This window comes from Taudactylus pleione, unplaced genomic scaffold (genome assembly GCF_031769625.1).
Source record: "Taudactylus pleione unplaced genomic scaffold, aTauple2 ptg000100l, whole genome shotgun sequence".
In the NCBI taxonomy this organism is placed as follows: domain Eukaryota; kingdom Metazoa; phylum Chordata; class Amphibia; order Anura; family Myobatrachidae; genus Taudactylus; species Taudactylus pleione.
The window spans coordinates 4,554,197-4,564,145 of NW_028284502.1; positions in this window are offsets into that span (position 1 = coordinate 4,554,197).

Here is a 9,949-nt window from a genome sequence, read left to right on the forward strand (position 1 = left end):
CACTGTGCTATTATCAGCCTGATCAGCCTTACACTGTGTAATTATCAGCCTGTTCAGCCATATACTTTGTAATTATCAGCCTGAGCAGACATATACTGTGAAATTATCAGTCTGATCAGCCATACACTGTGTAATTATCAGCCTGATCAGCCAAATACTGTGTAATTATGAGCCTGATCAGCCATACACTGTGTAATTATCAGCCTGATCAGCCATATATTGTGCAACTATCAATCTTATCAGCCTTACACTGTGTAATTATCAGCCTGATCAGCCATACACTGTGCAACTATCAGCCTGTTCAGCCATTCACTGTGCAATTATTGGCCCGATCAGCCATACACTGTGCAATTATCGGCCCGATCAGCAATACGCTGTGCAATTATCGGCCTGATCAGCCATTCACTTTGTAATTATCGGCCTGATCAGCCTTACACTGTGCTATTATCGGCCTGAACAGCCTTACACTGTGCTATTATTTGCCTGATCAGCCATACACTGTGTAATTATCAGCCTGTTCAGCCATACACTGTGTAATTATCAGCCTGATCAGCCATACACTGTGCTATTATCAGCCTGATCAGCCTTACACTGTGTAATTATCAGCCTGTTCAGCCATACAATGTGTAATTATCAGTCTGATCAGCCATACACTGTGCTATTATCAGCCTGATCAGCCTTACACTGTGTAATTTTCAGCTTGATCAGCCATATACTGTGTAATTATCAGCCTGAGCAGCCATATACTGTGTAATCAGTCTGATCAGCCATACACTGTGTAATTATCAGCCTGATCAGCCATATACTGTGTAATTATCTGCCTGTTCAGCCATGTACTGTGTAATTATCAGCCTGATCAGCCTTACACTGTGTAATTATCAGCCTGATCAGCCATATACTGTGTAATTATCAGCCTGTTCAGCCACACACTGTGCTATTATCAGCCTGATCAGGCATACACTGTGCTATTATCAGCCTGATCAGCCTAACACTGTGTAATTATCAGCCTGTTCAACCATACACTGTGTAATTATCAGCCTGATCAACCATACACTGTGTAATTATGATCAACCATACACTGTGTAATTCTAAGCCTGTTCAGTCATACACTGTGTAATTATCAGCCTGATCAGCCATACACTGTGTAATTATCAGCCTGATCAGCCATACACTGTGTAATTATCAGCCTGATCAGCCTTACACTGTGCTATTATCAGCCTGATCAGCCTTACACTGTGTAATTATCTGCCTGTTCAGCCATACACTGTGCTATTATCAGCCTGATCAGCCTTACACTGTGAAATTATCAGCCTGATCAGCCATGCACTGTGCTATTAACAGCCTGATCAGCCTTACACTGTGCTATTATCAGCCTGATCAGCCTTACACTGTGTAATTATCAGCCTGATCAGCCTTACACTGTGCTATTATCAGCCTGATCAGCCTTTCACTGTGCTATTATCAGACTGATCAGCCATACACTATGTAATTATCAGCCCGATCAGCCATACACTGTGGAATTATCAGCTTGATCAGCCATATACTGTGTAATTATCAGCCTGTTCAGCCATACACTATGCAACTATCAGCCTGATCAGCCATATACTGTGTAATTATCAGCCTGATCAGCCTTACACTGTGCTATTATCAGCCTGATCAGCCTTACACTGTGTAATTATAAGCCTGATCAGCCATACACTGTGCTATTATCAGCCTGATCAGCCTTACACTGTGTAATTATCAGCCTGATCAGCCATATACTGTGTAATTATCAGCCTGATCAGCCATACACGTGTAATTATCAGCTTGATCAGCCTTACACTGTGTAATTATGAGCCTGATCAGCCTTACACTGTGTAATTATCAGCCTGATCAGCCATACACTGTGCAACTATCAGCCTGTTCAGCCATTCACTGTGCAATTATTGGCCCCGATCAGCCATACACTGTGCAATTATCAGCCTGATCAGCCATACACTGTGCTATTATCAGCCTGATCAGCCTTACACTGTGTAATTATCAACTTGATCAGCCATATACTGTGTAATTATCAGCCTGAGCAGCCATATACTGTGTAATCAGTCTTATCAGCCATACACTGTGTAATTATCAGCCTGATCAGCCATATACTGTGTAATTATCAGCCTGATCAGCCATATACTGTGTAATTATCAGCCTGATCAGCCTTACACTGTGTAATTATCAGCCTGATCAGCCATATACTGTGTAATTATCAGCCTGTTCAGCCATACACTGTGCTATTATCAGCCTGATCAGCCATACACTGTGCTATTATCAGCCTGATCAGCCTTACACTGTGTAATTATCTGCCTGTTCAACCATACACTGTGTAATTATCAGCCTGATCAACCATACACTGTGTAATTATCAGCCTGTTCAGCCATACACTGTGTAATTATCAGCCTGATCAGCCATACACTGTGTAATTATCAGCCTGATCAGCCATACACTGTGTAATTATCAGCCTGATCAGCCTTACACTGTGCTATTATCAGCCTGATCAGCCTTACACTGTGTAATTATCTGCCTGTTCAGCCATACACTGTGTAATTATCTGCCTGATCAGCCATATACTGTGTAATTATCAGCCTGATCAGCCATACACTGTGTAATTATCAGCCTGATCACCCATACACTGTGTAATTATCAGCCTGATCAGCCTTACACTGTGCTATTATCAGCCTGATCAGCCATACACTGTGTAATTATCAGCCTGATCAACCTTACACTGTGCTATTATCAGCCTGATCAGCCATACACTGTGCTATTATCTGCCTGATCAGCCATATACTGTGTAATTATCAGCCTGATCAGCCATACACTGTGTAATTATCAGCCTGATCAGCCATATACTGGGTAATTATCAGCCTTTTCAGCCATACACTATGCAACTATCAGCCTGATCAGCCATACACTGTGCTATTATCAGCCTGATCAGCCTTACACTGTGTAATTATCAGCCTGATCAGCCTTACACTGTGCTATTATCAGCCTGATCAGCCTTACACTGTGCTATTATCAGCCTGATCAGCCTTACACTGTGTAATTATCAGCCTGATCAGCCTTACACTGTGCTATTATCAGCCTGATCAGCCTTACACTGTGCTATTATCAGCCTGATCAGCCTTACACTGTGTAATTATCAGCCTGATCAGCCTTACACTGTGCTATTATCAGCCTGATCAGCCTTACACTGTGCTATTATCAGCCTGATCAGCCATATACTGTGTAATTATCAGCCCGATCAGCCGTACACTGTGTAATTATCAGCCTGAACAGCAATATACTGTGTAATTATCAGCCTGTTCAGCCATACACTATGCAACTATCAGCCTGATCAGCCATATACTGTGCAATTATCAGCCTGATCAGCCTTACACTGTGTAATTATCAGCCTGATCAGCCATACACTGTGCTATTATCAGCCTGATCAGCCTTACAGTGTGTAATTATCAGCCTGATCAGCCACATACTGTGTAATTATCAGCCTGATCAGCCATACACGTGTAATTATCAGCTTGATCAGCCATATATTGTGCAAATATCAATCTGATCAGCCTTACACTGTGTAATTATCAGCCTGATCAGCCATACACTGTGCAACTATCAGCCTGTTCAGCCATTCACTGTGCAATTATTGGCCCGATCAGCCAAACACTGTGCAATTATCGGCCCGATCAGCCATACACTGTGCAATTATCGGCCTGATCAGCCATTCACTTTGTAATTATCGGCCTGATCAGCCTTACACTGTGCTATTATCGGCCTGAACAGCCTTACACTGTGCTATTATTTGCCTGATCAGCCATAAACTGTGTAATTATCAGCCTGTTCAGCCATACACTGTGTAATTATCAGCCTGATCAGCCTTACACTGTGCTATTATCAGCCTGATCAGCCTTACACTGTGTAATTATCTGCATGTTCAGCCATACACTGTGTAATTATCAGCCTGATCAGCCTTACACTGTGCAACTATCAGCCTGTTCAGCCATTCACTGTGCAATTATCGGCCCGATCAGCCATACACTGTGCAATTATCGGCCCGATCAGCCATACACTGTGCAATTATCGGCCTGATCAGCCATACACTGTGTAATTATCAGCCTGATCAGCCTTACACAGTGCTATTATCGGCCTGATCAGCCATACACTGTGCTATTATCGGCCTGATCAGCCATACACTGTGCAATTATCAGCCTATTCAGCCATACACTGTGTAATTATCAGCCTGATCAGCCATACACTGTGCTATTATCAGCCTGATCAGCCTTACACTGTGTAATTATCAGCCTGTTCAGCCATATACTTTGTAATTATCAGCCTGAGCAGACATAAACTGTGAAATTATCAGTCTGATCAGCCATACACTGTGTAATTATCAGCCTGATCAGCCAAATACTGTGTAATTATGAGCCTGATCAGCCATACACTGTGTAATTATCAGCCTGATCAGCCATATATTGTGCAACTATCAATCTTATCAGCCTTACACTGTGTAATTATCAGCCTGATCAGCCATACACTGTGCAACTATCAGCCTGTTCAGCCATTCACTGTGCAATTATTGGCCCGATCAGCCATACACTGTGCAATTATCGGCCCGATCAGCAATATGCTGTGCAATTATCGGCCTGATCAGCCATTCACTTTGTAATTATCGGCCTGATCAGCCTTACACTGTGCTATTATCGGCCTGAACAGCCTTACACTGTGCTATTATTTGCCTGATCAGCCATACACTGTGTAATTATCAGCCTGTTCAGCCATACACTGTGTAATTATCAGCCTGATCAGCCATACACTGTGCTATTATCAGCCTGATCAGCCTTACACTGTGTAATTATCAGCCTGTTCAGCCATACAATGTGTAATTATCAGTCTGATCAGCCATACACTGTGCTATTATCAGCCTGATCAGCCTTACACTGTGTAATTTTCAGCTTGATCAGCCATATACTGTGTAATTATCAGCCTGAGCAGCCATATACTGTGTAATCAGTCTGATCAGCCATACACTGTGTAATTATCAGCCTGATCAGCCATATACTGTGTAATTATCTGCCTGTTCAGCCATGTACTGTGTAATTATCAGCCTGATCAGCCTTACACTGTGTAATTATCAGCCTGATCAGCCATATACTGTGTAATTATCAGCCTGTTCAGCCACACACTGTGCTATTATCAGCCTGATCAGGCATACACTGTGCTATTATCAGCCTGATCAGCCTAACACTGTGTAATTATCAGCCTGTTCAACCATACACTGTGTAATTATCAGCCTGATCAACCATACACTGTGTAATTATGATCAACCATACACTGTGTAATTCTAAGCCTGTTCAGTCATACACTGTGTAATTATCAGCCTGATCAGCCATACACTGTGTAATTATCAGCCTGATCAGCCATACACTGTGTAATTATCAGCCTGATCAGCCTTACACTGTGCTATTATCAGCCTGATCAGCCTTACACTGTGTAATTATCTGCCTGTTCAGCCATACACTGTGTAATTATCAGCCTGATCAGCCATACACTGTGTAATTATCAGCCTGATCAGCCATACACTGTGTAATTATCAGCCTGATCAGCCTTACACTGTGCTATTATCAGCCTGATCAGCCTTACACTGTGTAATTATCAGCCTGATCAGCCTTACACTGTGGTATTATCAGCCTGATCAGCCTTGCACTGTGCTATTATCAGCCTGATCAGCCTTACACTGTGTAATTATCAGCCTGATCAACCTTACACTGTGCTATTATCTGCCTGATCAGCCTTACACTGTGCTATTATCAGCCTGATCAGCCATATACTGTGTAATTATCAGCCTGATCAGCCATACACTGATCAGCCATACACTGTGTAATTATCAGCCTGATCAGCCATACACTGTGTAATTATCAGCCTGATCAGCCATATACTGTGTAATTATCTGCCTGTTCAGCCATACACTATGCATCTATCAGCCTGATCAGCCATATACTGAGCAATTATCAGCCTGATCAGCTTTACACTGTGTTATTATCAGCCTGATCAGCCATATACTGTGTAATTATCTGCCTGATCAGCCTTACACTGTGTAATTATCAGCCTGATCAGCCATACACTGTGCAATTATCAGCCTGATCAGCCATACACTGTGCTATTATCAGCCTGATCAGCCATACACTGTGTAATTATCAGCCTGATCAGCCATATACTGTGCAATTATCAGCCTGATCAGCCATACACTGTGCTATTATCAGCCTGATCAGCCTTACACTGTGAAATTATCAGCCTGATCAGCCATGCACTGTGCTATTATCAGCCTGATCAGCCTTACACTGTGCTAATATCAGCCTGATCAGCCTTACACTGTGTAATTATCAGCCTGATCAGCCTTACACTGTGCTATTATCAGCCTGATCAGCCTTACACTGTGCTATTATCAGACTGATCAGCCATACACTGTGTAATTATCAGCCCGATCAGCCATACACTGTGTAATTATCAGCTTGATCAGCCATATACTGTGTAATTATCAGCCTGTTCAGCCATACACTATGCAACTATCAGCCTGATCAGCCATATACTGTGCAATTATCAGCCTGATCAGCCTTACACTGTGTAATTATAAGCCTGATCAGCCATACACTGTGCTATTATCAGCCTGATCAGCCTTACACTGTGTAATTATCAGCCTGATCAGCCATATACTGTGTAATTATCAGCCTGATCAGCCATACACGTGTAATTATCAGCTTGATCAGCCTTACACTGTGTAATTATGAGCCTGATCAGCCATACACTGTGTAATTATCAGCCTGATCAGCCATATATTGTGCAACTATCAATCTTATCAGCCTTACACTGTGTAATTATCAGCCTGATCAGCCATACACTGTGCAACTATCAGCCTGTTCAGCCATTCACTGTGCAATTATTGGCCCGATCAGCCATACACTGTGCAATTATCAGCCTGATCAGCCATACACTGTGCTATTATCAGCCTGATCAGCCTTACACTGTGAAATTATCAACTTGATCAGCCATATACTGTGTAATTATCAGCCTGATCAGCCTTACACTGTGTAATTATCAGCCTGATCAGCCATATACTGTGTAATTATCAGCCTGTTCAGCCACACACTGTGCTATTATCAGCCTGATCAGCCATACACTGTGCTATTATCAGCCTGATCAGCCTAACACTGTGTAATTATCAGCCTGTTCAACCATACACTGTGTAATTATCAGCCTGATCAACCATACACTGTGTAATTATGATCAACCATACACTGTGTAATTCTAAGCCTGTTCAGCCATACACTGTGTAATTATCAGCCTGATCAGCCATACACTGTGTAATTATCAGCCTGATCAGCCATACACTGTGTAATTATCAGCCTTATCAGCCTTACACTGTGCTATTATCAGCCTGATCAGCCTTACACTGTGTAATTATATGCCTGTTCAGCCATACACTGTGTAATTATCAGCCTGATCAGCCATACACTGTGTAATTATCAGCCTGATCAGCCATACACTGTGTAATTATCAGCCTGATCAGCCATACACTGTGTAATTATCAGCCTGATCAGCCTTACACTGTGCTATTATCAGCCTGATCAGCCTTACACTGTGTAATTATCAGCCTGATCAGCCTTACACTGTGGTATTATCAGCCTGATCAGCCTTGCACTGTGCTATTATCAGTCTGATCAGCCTTACACTGTGTAATTATCAGCCTGATCAACCTTACACTGTGCTATTATCTGCCTGATCAGCCTTACACTGTGCTATTATCAGCCTGATCAGCCATATACTGTGTAATTATCAGCCTGATCAGCCATACACTGATCAGCCATACACTGTGTAATTATCAGCCTGATCAGCCATACACTGTGTAATTATCAGCCTGATCAGCCATATACTGTGTAATTATCTGCCTGTTCAGCCATACACTATGCATCTATCAGCCTGATCAGCCATATACTGAGCAATTATCAGCCTGATCAGCCTTACACTGTGTTATTATCAGCCTGATCAGCCATATACTGTGTAATTATCTGCATGATCAGCCTTACACTGTGTAATTATCAGCCTGATCAGCCATACACTGTGCAATTATCAGCCTGATCAGCCATACACTGTGCTATTATCAGCCTGATCAGCCATACACTGTGTAATTATCAGCCTGATCAGCCTTATACTGTGCAATTATCAGCCTGATCAGCCATACACTGTGCTATTATCAGCCTGATCAGCCTTACACTGTGAAATTATCAGCCTGATCAGCCATGCACTGTGCTATTAACAGCCTGATCAGCCTTACACTGTGCTATTATCAGCCTGATCAGCCTTACACTGTGTAATTATCAGCCTGATCAGCCTTACACTGTGCTATTATCAGCCTGATCAGCCTTACACTGTGCTATTATCAGACTGATCAGCCATACACTGTGTAATTATCAGCCCGATCAGCCATACACTGTGTAATTATCAGCTTGATCAGCCATATACTGTGTAATTATCAGCCTGTTCAGCCATACACTATGCAACTATCAGCCTGATCAGCCATATACTGTGTAATTATCAGCCTGATCAGCCTTACACTGTGCTATTATCAGCCTGATCAGCCTTACACTGTGTAATTATAAGCCTGATCAGCCATACACTGTGCAATTATCAGCCTGATCAGCCATACACTGTGCTATTATCAGCCTGATCAGCCTTACACTGTGAAATTATCAACTTGATCAGCCATATACTGTGTAATTATCAGCCTGATCAGCCTTACACTGTGTAATTATCAGCCTGATCAGCCATATACTGTGTAATTATCAGCCTGTTCAGCCACACACTGTGCTATTATCAGCCTGATCAGCCATACACTGTGCTATTATCAGCCTGATCAGCCTAACACTGTGTAATTATCAGCCTGTTCAACCATACACTGTGTAATTATCAGCCTGATCAACCATACACTGTGTAATTATGATCAACCATACACTGTGTAATTCTAAGCCTGTTCAGCCATACACTGTGTAATTATCAGCCTGATCAGCCATACACTGTGTAATTATCAGCCTGATCAGCCATACACTGTGTAATTATCAGCCTTATCAGCCTTACACTGTGCTATTATCAGCCTGATCAGCCTTACACTGTGTAATTATATGCCTGTTCAGCCATACACTGTGTAATTATCAGCCTGATCAGCCATACACTGTGTAATTATCAGCCTGATCAGCCATACACTGTGTAATTATCAGCCTGATCAGCCATACACTGTGTAATTATCAGCCTGATCAGCCTTACACTGTGCTATTATCAGCCTGATCAGCCTTACACTGTGTAATTATCAGCCTGATCAGCCTTACACTGTGGTATTATCAGCCTGATCAGCCTTGCACTGTGCTATTATCAGTCTGATCAGCCTTACACTGTGTAATTATCAGCCTGATCAACCTTACACTGTGCTATTATCTGCCTGATCAGCCTTACACTGTGCTATTATCAGCCTGATCAGCCATATACTGTGTAATTATCAGCCTGATCAGCCATACACTGATCAGCCATACACTGTGTAATTATCAGCCTGATCAGCCATACACTGTGTAATTATCAGCCTGATCAGCCATATACTGTGTAATTATCTGCCTGTTCAGCCATACACTATGCATCTATCAGCCTGATCAGCCATATACTGAGCAATTATCAGCCTGATCAGCCTTACACTGTGTTATTATCAGCCTGATCAGCCATATACTGTGTAATTATCTGCATGATCAGCCTTACACTGTGTAATTATCAGCCTGATCAGCCATACACTGTGCAATTATCAGCCTGATCAGCCATACACTGTGCTATTATCAGCCTGATCAGCCATACACTGTGTAATTATCAGCCTGATCAGCCTTATACTGTGCAATTATCAGCC